General features: G+C 35.9%; 1 protein-coding gene and 1 long non-coding RNA gene across 3 annotated transcripts in view; one reads left to right on the top strand and one right to left on the bottom strand.

The window, feature by feature from the left end:
• The window catches only part of LOC140450374 (uncharacterized), a 1,628,978-nt gene that overhangs the window by 115,570 nt on the left and 1,490,162 nt on the right, over window positions 1-23,246 (top strand). The window lies entirely within an intron of this gene.
• The window catches only part of LOC140450376 (uncharacterized), a 572,900-nt gene that overhangs the window by 184,642 nt on the left and 365,012 nt on the right, over window positions 1-23,246 (bottom strand). The window lies entirely within an intron of this gene.

Genomic DNA, 23,246 nt, shown 5'->3' with positions numbered 1-23,246 from the left:
ATTTCCACTTCGGAAATCGGTCTCAAAATACAAACATTAGTAAATTAAACAAATTTTGTTTTTTTGTTATTTGGTGAAAAATTCTTCAAATAATTTAATTTTATCTGACTCATTTATATTGACAATTCAGACATACATTATACATTTTGAAGTAGACGACTTTAAAATGATATTGCCAATATTGTTGAGTTGCGTTCCTGGGACGACTTTACTTGTAAGGTTCATTCGATTACATGAAATCAACTTTAACTTGAGAATATCTGTCAGAAAAAATCGTAGCATGTAAATCGTCATTAAAAAGACAAACACCTACCATGATGACAGTAAAAATCTCCTGTTAGTGATTCCATAGTAAATTATGAGGGAAAAACCAGGATTGCAATAGTATCCCGACATGGTAAGTATTTGGTCGTGCATTTAGTTTACTTTCAATAAACACCAAATTCTGATTTTATATGTTTGTTATTAAAGAAACATAAATGATGTATCCTTTATATGTTACCTACTGACTTACTATTATATACTGGAATTTTCCTTTTAATAACTTCCTTGGTTTTAGACAAAATAGATCTCAATGTGTTTATTGTTTTGAATGTTGTTGAAATGTTGAATTTATTTCTTATCCTTAATATGTCTATCTGCTGATTCTGATTCGATCATAAAAAAAACGAGAAATCAAAATATCGTCTTTCTTGTTCTTCTCCTGGTTAAGTTGGGTGAAAACCTAGGACTTACGAATTGTATGCATTGTAATATTGTTGTAGTGTAACTCTAAATGTTATCTTTAGTATAAAGTACTCTTTAGCCACACTTTTGTTCTTTTCTAAGTACATAAATTCAAATTTTACTTCAGTCGCTTTGTAGCCTCGCGTATTCCCTGGTCTATAGTTTCCGAACTATCTAAAGCACTGCAAGAGGTAGCAATACATTACAATCCGCAGTTAATACTGAGGATGGTCGGATGTTTTCAATCGTAACAAATAACAAGTGTGAACGGTAGCACGGTGCATAGGGTTCACATAGGAAGAGTTGTTACAAATTAGAGTTGCGGTGAAATTTATGGGATTTTATCGAAGGTCTCTGGAAAAACAGTGTCGTGCTAAATATTGCTTAAATTGTTTCTATAAAGAATCTGTATAAAGTTTCTATAAAGAAATGGATGCAATTAAAGACAGTTGTTGGTTTAACAGTGGTGTAGCATGGATATTTATATTATTTTTGATATTTTTAATTAGATCCAATGTAAAATAAATTGGCAGCGTGGCATGTTACATAGACTAATAGAAATGTCCACGTAAAACTCATAATTTTTTGAAGAATATTTTATTTACAGACAAGTCCCCTTCACAATTCACAGGAAACATAATACATCCTTTGTATGTTATTGGTCTCAGGAATATAAGCATTTTTGAGTGTGTCCATGCTGCGCACGCAGTATCCACAAAAGTTGAATGTTTGGATTGGAATTTTGAGAGATCACATTATTGGCCTTTTTTTATCGAAGGAAACCTAAACGCAGCAAAATATCTCGAATTACAACAAAATCAAAGAAATCTTGCGCGTCAATATCTTTAAATTAACTTAAACGTAATTTGGTTTCCTTCACATAATCCACAGAAACTATTTAGATTTAATTTTTTCCTGAACGTGTCATAAGTACACAAGGTATAATAAAATAGACACCTCGGCCACCAGAACTTTCCTAGATTTTTATTATTGCGGGATGCTAAAGATCAGTGGTTGCCTCCGAGAAACCATATGGAGAAACAAATATCTGACCACGGAAAGCAAAATGAAAGTATACAAGACAACAGTAAGACCAATCCTAACGTATGCAGCGGAGACAAGGACCGGTACAAAAAAGACGAAACAACAAATCAACAATATCGAAATGAAAGTATTAAGATCAATATCGGGCATATCATTAAGAGACAGACAAACCAACAGAAGTATACGCCAACAATGCAAAATTCAAAATATTAACAGGTGGATAAAAACAAGAAAAAAAACTGGAACGAACATGTAAACCGAATGGGACCAGATAGATTAGCGAACATCTGTAAAAACAACAAGCCGTATAGAAGAAGACCCGTTGGAAGGCCGCCAAAAAGGTGGAAAGATAATGTGCAGTCAACAACGACTAAAACAGAATAAGAGGCAGACAAACAGGAGTAATCCTAGTCGCACGAAGAAGAAGAAGAAGAAGAAGCTAAAGACCAATTAGTACAGGCATGAGCGAGCCACCAACTTGGAGCAACTAAAATAAAATACAGTCGAACTTGGCCAAAACATAACAGCAAATGTTTTACAACGTCTAAATGAGAAAGGCGTTGAACAATAGATTTTGTTTCTGTTTTGCACAAGCTGGTGGATTGTTTGAACATTTAATTCAGTAAGAATTTTATTTGGTTTATATTTTATAATTTTTTGTAATTATTTTTAATTTACGTAGTATTTTTATTATTAGTTTTTATTTTATACCATTTTTATAGAACTAATTTTATTTTCAGACCCACTACTTCCAAAAATATTTAAAGAAAAAAAAAGTTTTTAAACGTATTATTTGCAAAGAATACTCACTGGGACTCTAGGCTAACTACAACTAAAGGAAAAGAACTATTGTCAGCTGTTAAAGAATAAGAGGGCGAAGTTATATCTACTACCGATAGGAATAAAATTCCAGACCTGATAAATTTCTTTATTTACAAAAATATCTCAGCTAAGTATCTGTATATCAATGACCTCTGGAACATTAACTCTGATTACTCACCGATAATTTTAACTATGAGTGATACAGTGAGCAAAAAAGACTTCAATCTCATATTGACTACTAAAAAAACTGACTGGTAGAGCTTCAAAATAAACCTTGAGCACAAAATTAATCTAGCTGTGCCATTGAGAAACACGAGGCAACTTGATGACGAATTAAAAGTTGTAATAAAAAATATCCAACAGGTAGCTTGGAAAAATACTCCCACAATAACTTCTAGAACAGAAGTATCCAAAGAAATAAGAGAACTCATAGTAGAAAAAAGGAAGTTAAGAAACAAATAGCAGCAATACAGAGCTCCACTAGTCTAAATAATGCTACACAAAAACTAAAAAGGAGATACAGAAAATAAAAAAGTTCAACAACTTATTCCTTTTTAAGTAGGAAAGGCAACAAATCGTCCTATCAAGTTGGAAAACGGCAACTGGGCTAGAAGTAACGAACAAAAAGCAAAACGGGTTGCAAATAATTTAGAAAGCACGTTCAAACCCAACGACAATGATGGTGAACAACTGAGATCGAAAGAACCATTCCAAACCAAAGAAAGAATAAGTTGACATCATTTAGAGAAGTATCAATAGAGATAAAGAAGAATATAAATCATAAGAAAGCTCCACTATATGGTCTTAAAACAGGAGAACTATTAAAAAATCTACCAAGAAAAGCCATGGCACACCTAATAAATGCTACTTTTAGATTGAGATATGTTTCCAGACTCTGGAAAGTAGCCAAAGTCATTATGATCGCCAAAACAGGTAAACCTATTCTATCGACCAATATCACTCCTTTTGGTGATGTCGAAACTATCTGAAAAACTTATATTAAAAAGATTAAGACCAATAATAAAAAGAAAAAAAAAATACAAAAGAAAGGCAACCATCCAAGGAAATAATAAAAACATAATAACTGTATTTGGTTTCGCCATGTAGAAATCGTTTAATTTCTCTTTTTGATATAATAAAAATTGGGACTTGGAATGTGAGAGGTACTTATGAGCAGGAAGCTTTAAGAAACTTGGACCAAATTATGGAAAAATATACAATATATATCCTTGCCCTGCAAGAAACGAAACAACTGGGAAATCAAATAATAAAAGTAGGAAAGAGCACACTGTTCAAGAGTGAGGGGACCAAGAGATATTTTGGAGTGGGATTCATGGTGTCGGAGAAAGTAAACAGAGTAGTTGTAAATTTTCAACCAATATCAGACAGAATATGTTACTTGAGAGTGAGAGGAAAGTATAGGAAGATAAGTATCATTAATGTACATGCGCTCACTGAAGATAAAGACTTAGAAACCAAAACAGAGTTCTACGAAAAGCTAAGCACCCTAATAGGGAATATACTGAAATACGATATAAAGATAATCATTGGTGACATAAATGCGAAAGTTGGAGAAGAAGAAATATATAGAAGAATAACAGGGGGACGAAGTTTACATAAAGAATCACATGAAAACGGAAACACAGTGTTTGATCATAAAGACATTTATAAGGTAACATGGACTTCTACCGAAGAAAAAATAAAAAATTAGATGGATCTTGTCCTAATTGAAAGCAAACATAAAAAGGCAATAATTGATTGCAGGAGTTACAGAGAGGCAGATACCAACAGTGACCACACAAGAATAATATCAAAACTAAAACAAGATAATACCAAAACCTGTTAGAGACAGAATAAATTACCAATTAGAGCGCTTTCAAGAGACGAAGATTGTAAATAGACTAGAGGAAGAAATAAATAAAAAACTAAAGAATCCAGTCAAACAGGATATAGATAAAGAGTGGCAGACCATATAGAGAGCCATGTTGGAAGCAGCGGAAAAGTGTATAGGAAGAGAGCATATAAAAAAACGGCAAGACTGGTTCGATAAAGAATGTAGGAATGTTTTGGCAAGAAGAAACAGGACAAAACTGTAGTTTTGTCCTGTTTCTTACTACAGGAAAGGTCTACAGGAAAGAGGTAAAGACAACACCCAAAATGCGACCGAAAACTATGTGGCAAGAAGAAGGGAAGTGAAAAGAATTTGCAGAAAAAAGAAAAGAGAACAGCTAGAAAAGCAATTGAAAAACATAGAGACAAGAATTCTGCATAAACAAAGAGGTAAAGAATTTCTACCAAAGAAGTTAAGAAATCCAGAGAAACTACAAAGAATAATCAACAGTATTGTTGTGAATTTATTAAAAGGTTCAATATTTATAACACTTACGGATTTAATTTATTTCTTTATTTATATTAACTTATCTGACAATAATTTATTATATCCGTACGTACAAATTCGCGAGCGCGGGTCTTGAGTATTAACTGACTCTCCATATAAAAATGTTGTATTTATATACGAAATCCTGATATACTGGAATAGTCGAGAACATCAAGTTGGAGAATTCACCATAATTTGAATCTAGACTTCCACCGAAATTTCTACAATAAAACAGAATAATTAGTCATAAAAGTTAGGCCAGTATATTTATCGTAACATTGCCCCCCTCTTAAAAGATGGTTCCTCCTGGAACCTTGTCGGGACTGGAACCGGAACTGTATGCTGGTATCGGCAACTGGACCCTCTTTTACAACTTCCAGTTGTATAAAAATGACAAGGGACGGTTTTCTCTCCGCACCAGTAACTATGCGGATTGCAACAGACTAACACCTGGACTTCGGTGTCTTTAAAGATCTCCTCCACCATATTTCGGATAACCCTCCAATCTAATTGGCGGCACTCCAACTTTGGCATGGCTAACTTTTGCACGTCGGACTCTAGTACGTGCTCTCTCAATTGAAGTAAGGCTTCCCATACATCTCGGTAGGTAGGTTGGTCACGGGCAGTGTCTTTTGTTACCAGGTAGAAAAGGTAACGTGATGCATCTTGGAGTTTCAAGGTTTTACCGGGAGCTGGCACCTGGCATTGAAGTTCTGCAACTCGACCAAACTTCCTTCGAAAGACGGATGCCAACCCTGGTGCGTCTTTGATACTGGCCGGGATGGTAAGGGCCAGCGAGTAGTCATCGGGGAGCGCGAGTAGATCTTGCTTTTCTTCAGTGGTAACACCATGTCTTGCTTTACCGGTACCTCCATAGGCACCCATGAATTCCTCAAACGTGAGGTCAAACACATCTTGGACTTGGTTTACTTCCACTTCTTCATCTACGTCGTGGTCACCTTCGAAAGATGCCAACCGGTTATGGTGTACTATCATCGGCTTTCCCCTCGGAATCTTGCTTATTCGGTAGATGACATCGTTGATCTTCTCCATGATGAGGTATGGACCTTCCCAAAACTGCTGCAGTTTGGGAGAACAACCTATTCGCTTCTTGGGATTATACAGCCATACTTTGTCGTTCTTCTTAAAGCAACCCTTTTCGGCTTGTGTATCGTACCGTTTCTTCATTCTGTCGCTAGCGATCTGAAGGTGGGAACGGACCAACTCATGTACATCGTCCATTCTTCTTCGTAATTCGATCACATAACCTTCACCTGCTACATCTTCTCCAGGTTTACATCCAAACTCGAGATCACAAGGTAGTCGCATTTCGCGTCCGAATAGGACTTTGGCTGGTGTCTGGCCTGTTGATTCGTTAACAGCAGATCTGTAGGCCATTGTGAAGAACGGAAGGTATTGGTCCCAGTCTCGCTGATGATCGGACACCATCTTTGTCAAATACTTGCCAACTGTCCTATTCATTCGTTCTACCATACCATCCGATTGCGGATGATACGCGGTAGTTCTTGTTTTCTTCATGCCTAGTCTATCACATATTCCTTGGAATAGATCGCTTTCGAAGTTCCTGCCTTGGTCACTATGGATCTCCAAAGGCACTCCAAATCGGCTGATATATTCTTGGATCAACTTATCTGCAACGGTGGCGGCCTTCTGGTCTGGAAGTGCGTAAATCTCGACCCACTTAGTAAAGTTATCCATTACTACCAACATGTACTTGCCTCCATTTTCACTTTCTGGAAATGGCCCAGCGATGTCCAAAGCTATTCTTTCAAACGGGCTTCCAACATTATATTGTCTCATAGGAGCTCTCCTTTTTCGGTGAGGCCCGTTACTCGTAGCACAAATAGTACATTTCTTACACCAGTCTTTTACGTCGTCGGAACTGTTCATCCAATAAAACCGTTCCCGAATTCGCTGAAGGGTTTTCTTTACCCCAAAATGCCCTCCCGATGGACTGTCGTGTAACTGACGAAGTACTTCGGCTATTCTGCTCTTTGGGATCACCAACTGTCTTCTCTTCTCTGAACCGTCATCATTTTCCAGGACTCGTTTGAGCAAGCCATCTTCGATGATAAATGAGTCCCACTGGGCCCAATACGTCTTAACTACTGAGCATAGGTTTGATATTTCCTGCCAAGGTGGTCGACGGTTTTCCTCTTTCCATTTTCGGATTTTCTGTATAACTGGATCTCTCTCTTGTTCTTCCCTGATCTTAGTAGGCGTCCAGTCGTCGTTGACAATCGTCGTTCTTAGCACTGCTGCTTCCTTGGATTCCGTTTTGTTGCAGTGGGAACACTCTGCTGAGCATGGCCTTCTGGAAAGAGAATCAGCGTTTCTGTGGCTAACTCCGGCCCGGTGCTCAATCTTAAAATCGTATTCTTGGAGTCGTTCGATCCACCTGGTTATCTGACCCTCTGGATTCTTAAACTGCATCAACCACTTAAGGGCGGCATGGTCGGTTCGGATTAGAAACTTTCTTCCATAGAGGTATTGATAGAAGTGCTCTACTGATTTCACTACTGCCAGAAGTTCTCTTCTCGTGACGCAATAATTCCGTTCTGGTTTTGAAAGAACTTTACTAAAATATCCGAGGACTCGTTCCTGTCCTCCTTGAATCTGAGACAGCACTCCTCCAATTCCCACATTACTTGCATCCGTATCTAAGATGAACTCTCCTTCTGGCAGTGGATACCCCAAAATTGGTGCTGTTATTAAATGCTTTTTCAACGTTTCAAAGGCATTTTGGCAGTCTATATCCCAGCGGTATTCTCTTGATTCCTCTGTAAGTCGCGTTAATGGCTTAGCGATATCTGCAAACTTCTTAATAAACCTCCGGTAGTAAGTACATAGTCCAAGAAAACTTCTCACTTGATGTTTGTCAGTTGGTTTTGGCCATTCCTTAATGGAATCGATTTTTCCCTTATCCACGGCCACTCCTTCTTTACTGACTATATGACCCAGATAATTGACTTTACCTTGAAATAGCTGGCACTTCTTGGGGTTTAGCATCAATTGGGCAGCTTTAAGTCGATTAAAAACGTTTTCTAAATTCCTCAAATGATCTTCGAATGTCTCCCCCAAGACGATTATGTCATCTAAATAAACCAGGCATGTTTTCCAAGATAACCCTCTCAACACATTTTCCATAAGCCTCTCAAATGTCGCAGGAGCATTACAGAGTCCAAATGGCATAACGTTGAATTGCCACAATCCAGATCCTGTGGTGAAGGCTGTCTTTTCTTTATCTACTGGGTCCATTTCTACCTGCCAGTATCCAGACTTCAAATCCAAAGTAGAAAACAATTTACTTCCAGCCAATGTGTCCAATGTGTCATCGATCCGAGGCAGAGGATAACTATCTTTCTTGGTAACGTTGTTCAGCAAACGGTAATCCACACAGAACCTCGTCGTTCCGTCTTTCTTCTTAACCAGGACCACCGGAGAGACCCATGGGCTCGTAGAAGGTTCTATCACCCCGTCTTTCTTCATTTCCTGAACAATCGTTTCAGCTTCCTCTCTTTTCGCCTGTGGTAATCGTCGAGCTGTTTGACGAATTGGCTTAGCATTACCAGTATCAATTTTATGCTTAACAACCGTAGTTCTTCCCGTCTTTCCTCCTTTCGGTACGAAAATATCACGATACTGCCGAAGAAATTCCCTTAATTTCCTTTTCTCCATCTGATTTAGAGACTGTCCTGCAACTGCAACCATTTGGTCGAATTTATCGTTGGAATTATCAGATGTTGTCGCCTGACGCATTATGGATGTCACAGGTACACAAGTTCCTACTTTTGTCTCTCTCTTGATGGTCACTGGGTAGTCGTTAACATTGATAAGTCTCACAGGAATTTCTTTAGCCGAAGTCACCAATTCCTTTCCAATTATGATTCCACGGCCAACCTCATCGTCGTGGTTCCAAGGCTCCATCATAACAGGTGTCCCTTCGTCTACAATTCCCTGTAGTCGCGCTACTATGATCGTTTCGCTTCTCGCAGGCACGACTGTATCTTCTGTAATGGCTGCTTGCACAGTGTTGTCATTATGTGGATGGAGAAATACCTCCTCGTTGCCAACTTTGATTACCTTATTCTTAAAATCCAATTGGAATCCATGCATATTCATTACGTCCATTCCTAATATAACATCCTCTTCGATGTCAGCAACTATAACAGTATGGACAAACTTTTCTGCCCCAATTCCCAATTGTACCTGGATTTCTCCATGAATGTTGGCATTTTCACCTGTAGCGGTCCGAAGTCGTAACCTCGTTGGTAACAGTTTCTTTCGGCTGTTTATAACTGTCGGGCGTATAATGGTTCTGGTCGCTCCGGTATCCACCAACAACGTATGTCTTTTACCATTTATTTCTCCATCCACATATACACTATCTTCACGACACTTCAAAGAAGCTATTAGTATAAGAGGGTCTTTGGAAAAGTTCCGGGTCGAGGCTACTCCCCTAAAACCGACTCGTTCTGGTTTTCCTGATGGTGAGTTTCTTGATTTTATGGTCTTCGTTTTCTTGCATGTAATACTTTTCATCATATTAACGAGCTGGTCAAGTTTATCTTCATCTTCTTCCTCTTTTACAGTCCTAACTTTACTGTACCCGCCAGAGGCCTGCGTAGCTGACTCGTATTCGAGGGCGGCGGATAAGACATCAACCAGCGTCTTGTGACGAGCTAATCGTAGTGTTCTCTGCATTTCATGATCACGAAGACCATCAATAAACGTTTGAACGGCCAATTTTTCCATCATGTTTTCGGGAGCTGTTGGATAAGCATATCGTACTAATCTGGCAATATCTACCTCATATTCTTGAAGAGCCTCATCTTTCTTCTGTCTACGATTTTTAAGCTGCGACTGATATACATGTTCCAAATGTTCGTGGCCATATCGCATATTTAACCTCTTCTTCAGTTGTTCGAAATCATCGGTCTCCTCTACGGCTATGGTCTGAAGCACATCTAAGGCATCTCCTCGAAGGGCGATAGTCAGGTTTACAGCCTTTTCTTTTTCAGACCATCCATTTGCTCTTGCGGCTGATTCGAACTGTTTCATGTAGTTGTTCCATGATGATTTTCCGTCGAAAGTTGGGACTTTAACATGAATAGAACCTCCACTTCCTTCAAATTTCGGCCGTGTCTCCAACTTAAATTTCGTCTCGTCTTCTTTTATCTCCACTGTAATCGGATTGTTACCTCTCTCTGCTGTCCCTGTTTCTTCCATCTTCCTTTCTATCTCTTTAATCTTTTCTTCGAAGGCCGACATATCGGCAGCAACTTGGTTTTTTAGCGAAGACATTCTATTGTCGAGGGCAGACATCTCAGAAGTTACTTTAGAGATTTCCAAAGAGATATTAGCAGAGACGTTGCTTTCCAGCGAAGAAATCTCGTTAGAAACTTTGTCTTCCAAAGAAGCGATGTCGCCGGAAACTTTGCTCTCTAATTTCGAAATCGACGAGATGACAGCATCTTGATCTCTGGATCTAGTCCTTCTTCTAGCAAAGCGTTCTTTAGTCGTTGGACTAACTCAGCCTTTTTTCCGGTAGAAGCTAATTCTCTGTCTTCAAGATGTCTTCTTAAATTAGTCACTGTCAGCTCATAAATCGTCGTCATTTTCACAATTTACAAATATTCACTTGTATTATTATTATAAGTCTAATTTATGTTCGATTTCACTTCTGCCACCATTTGTTGTGAATTTATTAAAAGGTTCAATATTTATAACACTTACGGATTTAATTTATTTCTTTATTTATATTAACTTATCTGACAATAATTTATTATATCCGTACGTACAAATTCGCGAGCGCGGGTCTTGAGTATTAACTGACTCTCCATATAAAAATGTTGTATTTATATACGAAATCCTGATATACTGGAATAGTCGAGAACATCAAGTTGGAGAATTCACCATAATTTGAATCTAGACTTCCACCGAAATTTCTACAATAAAACAGAATAATTAGTCATAAAAGTTAGGCCAGTATATTTATCGTAACAGTATTGCAAAAACAAAGAAGGCTTACTCCTAGGTGAAACAACAGAATAACTAAACAGATGGGCGGCATATTTCGAAGATCTATTAAATACAGACCAACAAGAGGAACGCGAGGGAAATGAGAATTGGCAAGAAGATGAAGAAAGGACGTGCGAAGAACCAATTCTGAATGAAGTCAAAGAAATAATAAGAGACCTAAAAAATAACAAAAGTGCAGAAGAAAGTAGTATCCCAGCCGAGATTTTTAAGGAAAGTAACGAAAAATTTAAGGAAAGGATATTTCACTTGACACTAATAATTTGGTAAAAGGAAGAAATGCCGAAACAATGGAATAGTGCTTTTATTTGTCCTATCTATAAAAAAGGAGACAAAACGGAATACGAAAACTATAAAGGTATAGCATTATTAGAAGTAGTCAATAAAATACTTGCAAAAATTATTGGGAAAAGATTAATAAAATATGATAAAGTGATTGGAGAATACCAGGAAGGTTTTAGATCAGAAAGAACAATTACTGATCAAATAAGTGTGTTAAAATTAATACAAAATAATAGCTACGAACAAAACTTAGGATTACATATGCTATTTATCGATTTTAAACAAGCATATGACTCCCTAAATCGAACGATGCCATATGAAGCCATGAGAACATTACAAATACCAGAAAAACTTATAAGGCTAGTGAGAATGATGCTTAATAACACGATGAATAGGGTAACAATGGAAGGAAGCTTTTCGAGACAGTTCACAGTGAATAGAGGTTTAAAACAAGGTGATCCGCTATCAACGAATTTATTCAACCTAGTATTGTAAGAAGAATTGTAAGAAGATCAAATATAAGCACAGACACGACTATTTTCAACAGAAAAAACATTTAGAAAAAGTCTTCCAGAAATTTTAAGAAAAAGCAAAAATATATGAATTAATAATAAACCAAACAAAAACGCAATATATGAAAATGAGAGGAGACGTAACAAATAATAACAAATATATCAAAATGAAAGGAGCAGAGACTGTCTATAGTTTTGAAAAAGTGTCAGAATTTGAATACTTAGGAGTAACCATAACAAACACAAGAAAAGAAGAAAAGCAGATAGAAAAAAGATTAATGAAGGAAAGCAGAGCGATAAGGTCACTAAATTCATTATTGAAGGCAAAAAATGTGTCAAGAACAGCTAAACTGCGAGTCTACGAGACAGTAGTCAGACCCACAGTGATGTATGCCAGTAAAACGTGGATTATGAACCAACAAGAAGAAAAGAAAGAAGAAGAAAGACGGCAGAGAATATTTGGAGAAGACGAACGAATAAAGAAATAATGAGGATGTATGGAAAACTAGCAATTACGGCAAAAATACGAGCCCAAAGTGCTAGATGGCTTGGTCACATTATTCGAATGCCAGAGAATCTAAATGTTAAAACAATACTGAAGGAGGGAGAAATGGGGAAAAATAGAAGAGTACGTCCAAAGAAGAAGTATTTGGAAGCAGTAAAACAAGACTTGTCAGAAATGAGCGTGAGAAATTGGAGAGGGAAAGCAAGGGACCAAAAAAAATGGAGGAAAATAACCAAGTTTTTAGAAGCCAGGGGCCTGTAGCACTGTATATATACATATCCATATATACTGTTATGATTGTTTATTTTGACTTTAATCTTAGTTAATTGAGCCAATAAAAAAATATAACTTATTTGTTATCAAAAGTAAAATAAACTCCTTATATTACCTGTGTTCGATGGATTCAAAGATTTTCTAGTTGTCTTTTATTGGAATAGAGAAGAAAGGATAAGAATAAAAAATATATTATATAACAAAAATTTACGTTTCTTTATTTTATATGAACGAATAAAACAATTATCAAATTCTGTCGTTATCTTATCAATCAGCATACAAGAAAATAAATCAAATTTTTATAATAATAAGATTTTCAATCTACATACATTTATATTAAGTGAAAACCAATTTTACTTTAATTTTTCTTTACTTGAAACTAGAAACAACAAAACTTTAAACTTTTGATTAGCCTAACAAAACCTCAGTTCTTACATTTGAATGCTAATGACCATAATGTCAAACCGATCCTTCACAGATATAAAATTCAATTGTGCAAAACACTTACAGCTTATTTTCTTATGGAGTTGTATGTTGGAACATACCCAGAAAAGTCCAGTCTCCTCAACGATATGATCTCTCCTCTTTGGCACCTCGGCTCCTTCCTAACGTCTCTGCCAACCTCCTGCAGACTACACAAAAACACCTGATTCACTTCTCCAAACTCAGATACTTATTTATGACACAAGGACCTCCTTTTGTCAACTTGATGCCGTAAAATACTTTCACATATACTTCACAAAATGCCCACGGTAGATACAAGGACCTCTTTTAATCTACTTGTTATCTTCTTCTGCAAAACTATTCACTTCTTTTCACAATGCCGGTATCCAAACTCACGAACCACACTCTCAACAGACAAACGACTGTTTCCTTCGATGACCAAATTATAACTGACGTCTCCGGTTCTCATGATCGGCTCACAAATTCCCATTTAAAAACGACCGTCCAATCAAAAGCTCAAATTGTGTTTACCATGATTTTGGAAAACCCTAATTTCGGTTTCAGAGAAAAACTAAATAGCTTACTTTAAAATTGTTTTTTTCAATACACAATTTATACATATTTCAAAAGATTAGAATATGGTCATTTAATACTCGATTATACAAACAATGAAAATATTAACTTACAGGTAAAATGTCTTCTAATTCTAAACAAAGGTTTTGTGATAATTTTGTTTGAAACGGAAAAAGGTCGTTTGCCAAACAAATTTCTATTCTTATCTACACTAAATCTTATCTTAAATTACTATATACATTTTGTTTATAATGATATCTTAAAATTTTATTCCGATGGATTTTTTTATTTATTTTTTTCTTTGGTTGGGAAAGAAAAAGTATGACAATACATATGTTAGAAAAGCATACCCACCTTGATTTCGTTCCTCTGCAGTATAATATGTGTTACATATGAATAAGATTGTTATGAAATTCGCAGAATACTCTTGGGCAGACGCCCAATATATACACCCTTAATATTTAATTAATTGATTTATACATTTCACTATTAAAGTAGAACATTTAAGAACGATATATCCAACTGATAAATTTTCAACTTAAAAAACCATTATGTACCCTATTGTTAATTCTTTACGGGTTTTTCCGTGTTCTCCCGGAAAAGTACATATTAATTAAGACGATCCTTTGACCTTAAAAACCCTCTTCATAATTGAACTCAAATTAAATTTTTAACTTCTTTTTGAGGTTGGCAACACCACTCAAGAAATCATGCCACATTGGATTACAAAAAATAATTATTTTACTAAGAAAATTAAACTGAATTAATGAAATTTTAAAAATTCAATTTTTTAATTATACAAAAGTTTGACTATTAAATTTTGTTTAAGACTAATAAACTTTTTTTTTATTTTGTGTATGATTATATACAGCGCAGGAAATCGAAGAACTAAATATACTCAGTGACATTAGAAGTGTTACACCCAAAAGGAATAATTTCTTGAACTTAATTTTTTGGCAGCATAATGACTATATTTAAAACATGCTATGATAACAATACCAATGTTTTATCTTTTCTACTTTTTGTCAAAATAAAGTTTTATCTGTAAATTTTTTGTGAAGAGACCGATTTGTAAAAACCGGTTCGTATAGAAACTTTTAGTTATTATTCCTCAGTCTAATTGTATTCAGTGTAAGAAAATGCCTCGAGTTCGAAGACACCAAAATTACTACCATGTTAGCGATTTTGACATGGGTAGAATTATTGCGTATAGAGATATGGGTTTGTCACGTCGCAAAGTTGACCGTCGTGTTAATTGTACGGCAATGACGGTTATGCGTGTCTGCTTTGTGTGGACAAACAAAGGTAGAGGAACACGAAGAAGACCAACTGGTCAACCGAGGCGTACCACAGAGCGTCAAGATAGGCGCTTTAGATTACTGGCTCTGCGATACCGTTTTGCTACTACGCGTCAAACTGCTGACCAATGGTTTGGAGTAGTAGATAGACCTGTTAGTATGCGTACATTATACTGTCGCATTCGAGCCTTTGGACTGGTTTTATTCCGCCCACGGCTAGTGCTTCCTTTGACTGTGGACCACTGTAATCAACGTTTGAATTGGTGCAGAGAACGGCAGCATTGGGTGGCAGAATGGCGTAATATAGCATTCAGTGATGAATCACGATTCTGTTTAGGAATGCATGATGGTTAGCATGGTAAGACGCCGCCGTGGAAAACGACGAGATACCGGGTTTGCTGTTGAGAGGCATGTACACAGGACAGTTGGAGTAATGGTTTGGGGGGCTATTGCCTATGGTAGCCGATCACCACTTCTATTTATTCGAGGCAATATGACAGCTGCGTGCTATGATGATGATATCTTACAAAAGACTTTACTGCCTTATCTCGACAGCCGTCAAGACGTCCTTTTTCAGCAAGACAACGCGCGTCCCCACATTGCTCGTCAAACTATGGACTTTCTCCAAGAAGCTGGCGTTAATGTTTTGTCGTAGCCGCCCCGTACTCCGGATTTAAATCCTATCGAACATATATGGGATATGATGGGGAGGAGACTGTCCACTTGGCACCTTCCTCCACAGACTCTGGTACAGTTAATACATGAAGTTCAAGTTGTTTGGAACGAGGTGCCACAAGCAGACATCGATCATCTCATTTTGTCAATGCCTAGACGTATACAGGAGTGTATTCAGCTGCAGAGTCGCGAAACACATTATTAATTTTTTTTTTGATTACTTGTTAATAAAAATTCTTGACAACGTTATCGTTTCATTCTTGATGTAAATCTACCATGTTGCCAAAAAATTAAGTTCAAGAAATTATTCCTTCTGGATGTAACACTTTTAATGTCACTGAGTATATATAAGAAGTAACATGGTATTTAATGTTATGCTTTGAAATGGAACCGGCAGATTACTATATTATTTCAGAAAAATAATAAAATATTTTTGGAAGCCGACGAAGTGATTCAGAGAATAATAATTCTGTTGCAGAAAGCAACAGAATTATCCGAGATAAGTCACCAAATGGACGAAGAAGTATTGGTAGACCAAGAAAAATATGATGCGATAATTTAGGAGGCTAATATTACAACAGGCTTTAAAGCCTACATACAAGAAGGAAGAAGAAGAGTCGGTGGAGCTGCAGCCAATTAGTTTAATTTAGAAAAAACAGGTTATAAAAAAATGTTCAGAAATCGAAGTTTCATTTAAACGTTCATACAGTGTCTGGGTTTTATTATGAACCATGTCACTTAGCGTATTTTTAACTTAAAAGCATTCGAATATCGATTCAAGAACTAGTTTAAAATACCGATATAATCCTCCTGCAAAACTAAAGTGACATAGTATTTTAACAAGAACACAGTCAGAGATAATAGGTACGTAACGCTCTCTGTATGAGATATTCATGGACAGGTGCTCTAATTTAAGTTAATTTGTTCACCGTTTACTTCACAGTGCACTTGCTTTGCGTAGGCACAAGTTTCTTGACTGATGTAATGTGTATCCAAATTAATATAACGTCGGTGACAACACAAAGTTATACTAAGTTTTTGTTTTAATATAGAACACGTGTTATAAATTTAAAAGTATATGTAAAACAACGAAAAGTTAGTTTTAAGCTTTTAAAAACTCCAAGATATTTAAAATTTTAAATTCAAAAGTTCTTATGTATTCCTTGTGTGCAGTAGAACACCAGAGATTGGTAAAGCGTACAAACAATTTCTTTGAGAATAATGACGTAACCATGAAAAATAAGAGAGATAATAATGAATAGCGAAACAGATATGGAAGTTTTGAAAACAATGAGAAAGTTGTGTTACAGCAGGATTCTTTAAAAGTAAATAAAAGAATAAACATTTTATAAGAAAACAAACGATGGACAGTGTTTGAGGTACACAAAATAAAGGAGGACGCGTTGCTCAGAATCAGTGGCGGACTAAGGCTAAATCGGGCCCTAGGCAACATTGTAATTCCGGGTCGATTTTTCAGTCATGACACAGATTTTGCTTTTGGTAGTTTGATTTCAAAGCATATAGTATGTAGATCTATTTAATTATCGTATTTCAAGCAAAAATTGGAATGGTTAAATAAATTCTCAGTATTGTGTTTAAATTTGGGAATGTGGCAATAATATTATTTTTCTTAATAAATGACAACATGGATACAGGCAAAATAATATCTATAATATAAAAATGAATTGCAAAATGTGTTGGTAAGCGCATAACTCAACAACGCCTGGACCAATCTTAACAATTTTTTTTTAAATGTTCCTCGAAGTCTAAGAATGATTTTTACGTCAAGACAGCCCTTTTCTTTTTCCCATACAAATATTTTCGGAGCGGTCTGTTCGGTCCGGTGAACACTTTGAAAGAATTAATTCAAACAAATCTTCCACTATTGAATGAACAACAGAAGTATATATTTGATACACTTACACAAAGTAACAAATGATAAAACAGGAGGGATTTACTTCTTAGATGCATCTGGTGGTAAAGGAAAAACTTTTTTGATTTCATTGATATTAGCAACAATTCGCTCACAAAATAAAATTTGCTCGTGCACTCGCTTCGTCGGGAATCGCAGCAACTTTGCTTGAAGGTGGTCGAACAGCCCATTCAGCACTAAAATTGCCATTAAACATGCAAAGCAACGAAACTCCAACCTGCAATATTTCGAAGAACTCTGCAATGGCAAAGGTTTTGCAGCAATGTGAATTGATTGTTTGGGATGAATGCACGAATGGCACCTAAAAAATTTTTGGAGGCTTTAGATAGAACCTTACAAGATCTACGGAGCAATCATAACCCATTTGGTGGTGCAATGATTTTATTAGCAGGAGATTTTCGTCAAACATTGTAAGTGATTCCACGATCAACGCCAGCTGATGAACTCAATGCATGTTTAAAGTCTTCCAATTTGTGGAAACATGTCAAGGTATTACACTTAGGCAAGAATATGCGTGTCAAGTTGCAAAATAACCAATCTGGAGACATATTTTCTAAACAACTCATTGACATTGGTAATGACAAATTTCCTATAGACACCTTGACTGGTTGCATTAACTTTCCTCAAAGTTTTTGTCAGTTAACTCGATCAAAAGATGAACTTATTCAAAAGGTGTTTCCAGATGTTGCTCAAAATTACAGAAACCATGATTGGTTTAGCGAACAGGCTATATTGGCTACAAAAAACATAGATGTAAATAAATTAAATTTCAAAATTCAAGAACAAATTACAGGCGAATTGAGGATATATAAACCAGTTGATTCGGCTACTAACCAAGATGATGTCGTCAACTATCCGCCTGAATTTTTAAACTGGCTGGATTTACCAGGATTGCCACATCACAATCTTCAATTAAAGGTTGGATCGGTAGTTATAATGTTGAGAAATATCAACCAACCGCGTCTTTGCAACGGCACACAGTTAGCGGTAAAAAAATTATTGAACGTGATAGAAGCAACTATACTGAAAGGAAAGTATAAAGGAGAAGACGTTTTGATACCACGCATCCCAATGATTCCGACTGATGTACCATTTGAAATTAAACGACTACAGTTTCCAGTGCGGCTTGCTTTTGCTATGACCATAAATAAGTCCCAGGGGCAATCATTAGGTGTTTGTGGTATTAATCTAGAAAACCCATGTTTCTCACATGGTCAATTGTATGTTGCCTCTTCCCGTGTTGGAAAATCATCAGATTTGTTTGTATATTTACCAGGTAGTTAAACAAAAAACATTGTAGGTATATCATAAAGCACTACAATAAAAATAAAACAGATTTTTGTTAATAATTATGATTCACTTCATTGACAATAAAGCGATTATTAAAAATACTTATATACCTTTTATTTCAATATTTTTTATTACATCGGTTATTAACCTTATGTTAATAATAATAATAATAAATAATTATTTACCTCTATGTTTTGTCATTGAAACACCAACTTTATAAATACTTGTCACTTTTAGGTTCCCACTGTCTCTTTAGATTATTTTTTAATCAGGTTTGAACCTCAAGTTGCCCTCTTAGTTTGATGCCCTTTGGTAGACATCCCAGTCGAGATTTTTAGTGGCTCCAAAAGGGTGGCCAAAGCCCGTTGAAGCGAAGATACTTAGGTCACCCGAGCTGACCCTCACACACCGCTCTGTCATCATGGTGACGGTTTTGTTCACGAGAATTAAAGAAATAAACTACCACATTCCAAATCTATTTGACAGAAGGAAGTCTGTCCGGTCCGCTAGTTTTCTTATAGAAATCTCTCTCTACTTATAACAGTCTTAGATTGTAATACTTCACTCTTCAGTTCTGCTAGGTTTAAATCTTGTTCATAACATTTTTATTCCTCTATTGATTATCACTATCATGAAAATTGTTTTAAATTTAATGTTAATTACGGTCAGTGAAGTTTCCATGTTTTAACAATTTTTTATGTACATTTTTCAAACCATTCGTCCGTTTTGGATATATGGAATATAATCCAAACAGTCTCATTTAATTTTTCCCCGCTATTTATTGTTCAGAGGAAGGAGGCAATAGTTAATTTTCCTGTTATTTGTTTTGACCCTTCGTTACATCGAATAAAAGAGGATTCCAAAGATTCATTTATTGATTTTAGTGGATTTTTTGTACAACACTCTCGCATGGCGTCTGTTAGGCCATAATGCAATGTCGTTTACAAAACTCAGTTTTATCATTACTTTAAGACGATTTTAAATTTATATTTTCTTCTTTTATATCATCTTTATAATCGGAATTGCTTGGTTTTTCCTGCTGGTCATTTTGCAGAATAGTTTCGTACACAAATGATGTTTATGGAGTTTAAACAGGTCAAATTTGTAAAAATGATGACGATTGTTGTAATTGTTCTCCATCTCCAGTTAAAAAAATTTCCAACGTTTTTTTTTTAATTTGTTTTGCCACTTTATCTTGATCTGCTTTCCGTTTTATTTTTTAACACCCACTTAAATTTTTTAAGGAACTTATTTTAAAGACTACCTGGGTACTAAAAAGAAAGACGAAACTAATTTTCAATTAAATTTATTTTACTTAATATGACAATTACAATTTATCGTATTTTATAGTTATTTTAATTAAATAATGTTATAATTTGAGATATTAATTAGTGCAATTACTTTTTCTCAGGAGCAGCAACTTTTCTAGCCGGTTTGTGAACTTGCGGTAGGCTTGGCGATTTTTGGCTTCTACCTTTGGTTTTTTCGTAGGACTGCCTTTATTTGATTTCTTCGCTATGGTTGGTGTTTTACTTTGGCTTCTGCGGAACTGGCGATAAAGATGACGAAGTTTTAGGAGCTGACTTTTTTTCAACTTTCTTCGCCTTGGCCGTCTTTTCTCTGTCTTTAATGGTGCTTCTTCAGCCAGAGTAACTTTCTTTACAGATTTTGTCTTTTCGTTGGTAGCAGAACGTTTGGCGGCGGTGGCAGTTTATTTTGGTTAAGTTGTTCTTTAAGCTTTCATTTTTCTCCTGAACTAGACTTTGTAGATCTAGAACACAATGAGATAGACGCTAACTTGAAGATTCCGACACTTCTTTTTCTTTGTTTGTACCAAAGATCTAGTAGGAACTGCAGCTTTTAAATATTTTTTGATGAACGATGCAACTTTTTCCGCATGAACTTTTTAAATTGCAGCGATATATTTCTTGATAGCTTGAAGATAAGAACCACCTCTTTTTGGATTTTTTGCGTTCTTTTTATTTTTGAATGATGAAGGTGTTTGTGGCGTTCCAGATTCTGACATAGCCGAAGTGACTAATAATTGGTTTTCTATATTTAGGAATTTCACAAAATATTAACTATCAATCCAAAACAATCTATTTGCAATCAAGTCTAGGACCTACGTCTTAATTGCACAATTTTCAATCAAAACTTCAGGATTTCAGGAAACTGATTAAAATAGCTACATTGGACTTTTTAAACTCAATAGGCGCAAGACTCTATCGTATTTACATACATCGACATCGACACTTGAGGATGTGGATGCAGAAGCACGGGAACGCTCGTCCACACTTGTAGACTTTATCAAACAACAATTCGGCATAATTGATTAACAAAAAAAAAATCTAATTTTCAAGTTCCAAAAATTACGGGCCCTAGGCAAGTGCCTAGACCTTAGTCCATCACTGCTCAGAATCGGAAGTAATGTACGCGTTGTTCTTTTGATCATTATTACTAGCACACAAACAAAAGAAAAATTGAAAAGAAGAACAATTACGAGATAATTGCAAACAATACAACAACCCTTGTATAAATCTGGTACTTTAAGCAGAATTTTTGAGGTTACCTGAAAGACTGTTTTTAGTTTCCGAACATGACTGATAAAAGGTGAGTAAAATATATTGTTTAAATCCTTTAATTTCAAAGATATTTTACGTAGGTATGTATATAAAATGCCTTTAATATTATATTTAGAAAGTTATATAATAGAAAAACTATTATTACTTTTGGATATTGGTAATCAAAGTTTGGTGTTCTTTATATAGAACGGTGGCGTTTTTCGCTATACTAAGTATGAATATTTTTTTAGGTACTAGACAAAACCTTTGACTTGGTAGAGACTGAAAAAGACAGTGGTAATAAAGAAACTGTGGAAATAGATCACTTGTCAGGAAATAAACTACGAGTAGAAGCAGAGATAAGCATAAATGATCCAAAAACCCATACCAAATCCGATATCAATGAAGATGAAGACGACTTGTCTTTGCCACACTCTAAAAAGAATACGCCAAAGACTAAAAAGCAAGTAGCTTCTACAGTAAATGTGAAAGGACAGAAACGCCGCAAAAACTATCGATGGACCAAGATATATATGATCCATCGATAGTTTTTGCGACGTTTGCTCTTCTGTCCTTTCACATTTACTGTAGGAGCTACTTGCTTTTTAGACTTTGGCGTATTCTTTTTAGAGTGCGGCAAAGGCAAAGTTGGAGTATAATAGAAGTTCTAAAAAACATCATTTCCCCGGTAGATACTTTTTTCCTATTTTTTGAAGATACAGTTATTCAGATTCTTGTTGAATTTTCAAATATGTACGCCAATTTACACAACCGTGAAGGAGATATTACAACAAACGAAATTTAGTGTTTTGTTGGAATTTTATTATTATAGTGGATATATGAGTGTTCCTAGGCAATATATTATGTACTGGGAAAAATCCCCTAATTCTACTCACGACCTTGTAGCTAATGCAATGTCTAGAACCCGTTTCAGATTTATCACACAGAATATTCATTACTGTGACAATGCAAAATTGGATACAAAGAACAAATTTTCAAAGGTTCCACCTTTGATTAATGTAATGAATCAAAAGTTTTTCGATTTAGCACCACAAGAAAAACACCACAGCTTGGATAAATCAATGGTTCCATATTATGGAAAACATGGATCCAAGCAGTTTATCCGTAGTAGTGCGGTGTAGCGTACTAAACACTGCGAAATACGCTAAGCTGATGGAGACTTCGCAAAGGCGAATGCTCCTCAGGGTATCTAGCGCATACAGATCGGTTTCAAATGAGGCTCTGTATGTCATTGGAGTGGTGATACCGATCGTTTTGTTGTTCAAAGAGCGAGCGAGAGTGTATACGAGGAGGATGGGTGTATATATAGATGAGAATGAGAGAAAAAGAACGATAGTGGAGTGGCAGAGAGAATGGGCACATGATAGCGGAAAGGCAAGGTTAACGAAGCTTATTCCTAATCTGTGACCGTGGTAAGAATGTAAGTTCAGAAAACTAGACTATTTCCTGACGCAGTTTATAACTGGACATGGTAGTTTTGGCACCTTCACAAATAAAATAGGCAAATCTGCCTCGGCCGATTGTACTGTTTGTGGGGTATCGGACGCTCCCGTCCACATTTTTAACTACCAGAGATGGACAAATGAGAGGGGAGACTTCGAGAGGCGAATGGGTTTCGGACTAGATGAAAGATTCATGATAAACATAATGTTGAGAGAAGAGAAAAAGTGGAGAGAAGTACACTGTCTGATTTCTGGGGTGATGAAGAAGAAGGAACAGGAGTACAGAGGAGGAAATTTATGGTAATTATTATTTATTAGTTTATGGACTCTGGGAATTGTTTTCTGATTTTCGGTGATAGGTATGGTTATTTGTAAGTTTTTAGTTTTTCATTTTGGTTGTTAATTGAG

The sequence above is a fragment of the Diabrotica undecimpunctata genome, chromosome 9, assembly GCF_040954645.1.
Source record: "Diabrotica undecimpunctata isolate CICGRU chromosome 9, icDiaUnde3, whole genome shotgun sequence".
Taxonomy (NCBI): domain Eukaryota; kingdom Metazoa; phylum Arthropoda; class Insecta; order Coleoptera; family Chrysomelidae; genus Diabrotica; species Diabrotica undecimpunctata.
Note: the sequence above shows the minus strand (reverse complement) of the source record. Positions and strands in the feature narration are given on the sequence as shown.